The following is a 3,209-nucleotide window of genomic DNA, read 5'->3' as shown; positions in this document are numbered from 1 at the left end:
GTACTCAGGCTTGAACATATAGATTGCCCTGCATAAAGAGCCATCAGCAATGTAAAGCTTGAAGAGTACAAGCTTTGGCACTTTCCCCATTGTGCTGCTTGAGGTCTTCATACTAGATGGAAGTTGATCTATCTCTCTGGACAATGAAAGTTTTCACTGAGAAGAACAGAGGCATCCCAGCGACAGGCAACAGAATGACAGACGGGCAAGTGAGGTTGTTAAGGGTGGAAAATTTTCAAGTGAGCAAACTCGCTGAGTCAGCTACAGGGAAGATATATCTTTAGATATCAGAAGTTGTCCTACTTGCTTGTGTGTGGTTTAGGAAGTGTATTGTATAGGATATGAAGATGGCGAATGTCTGCTTCTGTAATCCATTTATTGTTAATTAAGGGTGTTGTTCTGGGTAAAGATATGCTAACGGCCAATTTCCACTTCTGTAATCTGCTTGCTTGTTCAGGAGACCACCAGCATATGGTCTTAAGCTTTATCAGCTGCCTCCTCTGAAAGCTCGGGCTGATCTCCTCTAACCCTGCGTGGGAGAGAGTCAGTCGCCGGCCGGCTAATAAAGGCTCATAATTAATCTCAATTGGCTCCGTGGGTCTCAGAATCGTTCGCGCCATAACAAACTCAAGCTTTATACCAAGAGAGAAAAGGGTTCTTGGCTGAGCACAAGAATTAAAATGCTCATCAAAGTTAGAGTCAAAAGAAAGTTTATAAGAGAAGGGAAAATGCAAAGACAAGAGAAAACAAAGACAAAAAGCCAAGACAAGAAAAAAAGCCCCGAATGTGGAGGAATCCAGTTTACATATCATTCTTAGTTTCTGTGAATTACAGTTTAAAGACTTTGTTTACCCATTTTCCTTTGATATGGGTGTACAGTGAGAAAGGGTAAAAGTATATAGCATAAAAAGGTCAGAATATATAGCGTGAAAGTTCTGCTGGCAACTCAGCCTTTGATCCATAGGTTCCCCATGATTTTAGCCATAGGGAATGAATGCTTTTATTTTGATTTTGTGTAGGGCACGACTTACAGACTCTTCCTGTTTTCCCTTCACAGGTGTGGGGAAATGAGTTGTTAGCAATTCCAGTAGAAATCTTCCTTTGTTCTGCAGGTGTCCTCCTGGCCTGGTTGCAGGCCTGATCAGCATATTGCAGTCTCTGAATATAGTTTGATTTAACATTTTAGTTGTCTTGCCTCCTCCTTACATTTCATTTAAGGTTCCTCCAAATCTTTTAATAGCTTCCTAGCTCATTTCTTTTAAAAACTGAATATATTCCAATGTCTGAATATACCACAGTTGATTTATCCATTCACCTACTGAAGGACATCTTGGTTGCTTTCAACTTTTGACAGTTTTGAATTAAGCTGCAATAAACATCCGAACGCAGGTTTTGCTTGTGGACATAGTTTTCAAATCCATTGAATAAATACCAAGGAAGGTGATTGCTGGATCACATGTTAAGAGTATGTTTAGTTTCATTAATACAGCACTATGGGGGAGGAAAAATAATTTTCCCTCTGCTCTACTAGGTTCTTGGCTGAGACACTCCCTACCCCGTAATAGAAGACAGATTAACAGGAGAAAAAGAACAGAAGTTCGATAACATGCATACCTCCTGTATAGATGGGACAGACCAGAAAAACTGAGTAACTGAAATGACCCAAACCATTACTCTAAATACCGTCTCCAGCTAAAGACAAAAGAGGAAGTTGGGGGGTGGGGGAGGGACAGTTATGGAGGTGACCAGGAGAAGCACAGTAAACAAGGGTAAGGTTGTTATGCAGATTGAAGTCCTGCCTTCTTTGCTGATAAGAGTTTCTAGAGATTCAGACTCACCCTCCTCTTCCTAATAGAGGGAGACACCCTTGCAAATGGAGATTTCCCTTACAAAAATGTAAATGTCCCTTGGGAAGGTAAATGTCTCTTATAAAAGGGTAACTTTTACTCTATTTCCAGAGCTTCTCCTGTGTGTGCTGTGTCTTAAAAATAATCAACCTAAAATAATCAATATCCCCAAACAGACATGTTTCGGGAGCAAATTCTGTTCCCCTTCACCACCAATCTTCTTGTTAGGGTGGAATGGTGACTCCCCATCTTCTTACATGTCCAACTGGAAGCTGGAGGTCTTATCATCCTCTACTACCCATATATGCAAAGGAGCTAATAAAGATCATGTACTCCAATTGTTGTTTATTAGAATTCTGAAGAAAAGACTCCAGTTCTTACTACCTTACTTTCCCTCTGTAACTGTATAGCTATCATTCCATTTGGATGTAATGCATAAAATCATTTAAAAGCTAATTCTCTATTGTACTCATAATATGGGCCCATATAATTCTTGGACATTGCTTCTAAAATCTATGTAAAATCTCCTCACTAAAGCCTGGGTTTATTTGATCCATATTCTACATGAAGGACAGAAAAAGTTTAGGCATTTTTCCTCCTCATTGTTTCCTCTCTTAACAACTTACAGAGAAACATTTCAGAAGCAGTAGGAAGTTGTTTGCACCTTCTGCTGATTTTTCTTTGATCCTGATTTCTGCGAGTAGACACACTGGGATGGGTTAAAGAGAAGTCAACATTGATAACTGGATAAAATTTAGGGGGATTTCCTAAGGACAGATTTGAGTTTATCTCCTCTTGAGACATGGGAGCATTACACTGAATTGAGTTTAAATGTTTGTATATTTAAGGTAGGTATTTAAGTATTTTAAATGCCCAATCTAGCAATTACTGTTCATAAGTGAATGAGTGTGTATGTGTGTGTGCTCATGTGTGTTGGTCCACAACCCACCCAAGTTTTAAGTTATAGTAAGTTTTTTTTTTAACATCTTACTGCCCTTTGTAATGTGTAAACATTTGTATAGTCTTGATTTCTGTGTTATAAAATCTTCCATGAAACATTTGCTATTTCACTGTGCAAGTAGCTAAAGATTTTGCATTCAGTTTTAGAACCTGGAAGGGAGTTATTTAGTGTCAGATTTTTTTAAATTTTATACTTAACTCCCAAATGAAATAGACCAGTAACTTTTATAAGAAAATAAAAGTATCGTTCTGAGTAAATAGATCAGAAATCTTTTTGTATGCCGTAATTCCAAAATAATTTTTAGTTTTTTATAAATTGAATTTACTAAGAAAACAATATAATTGATCGAATTATACATAAACCCTAACTCTAATGAGCTGACCACTAAGAATAGCTAACCA

This window comes from Pteropus alecto, unplaced genomic scaffold, assembly GCF_000325575.1.
Source record: "Pteropus alecto unplaced genomic scaffold, ASM32557v1 scaffold454, whole genome shotgun sequence".
NCBI lineage: Eukaryota > Metazoa > Chordata > Mammalia > Chiroptera > Pteropodidae > Pteropus > Pteropus alecto.
Note: the sequence above shows the minus strand (reverse complement) of the source record.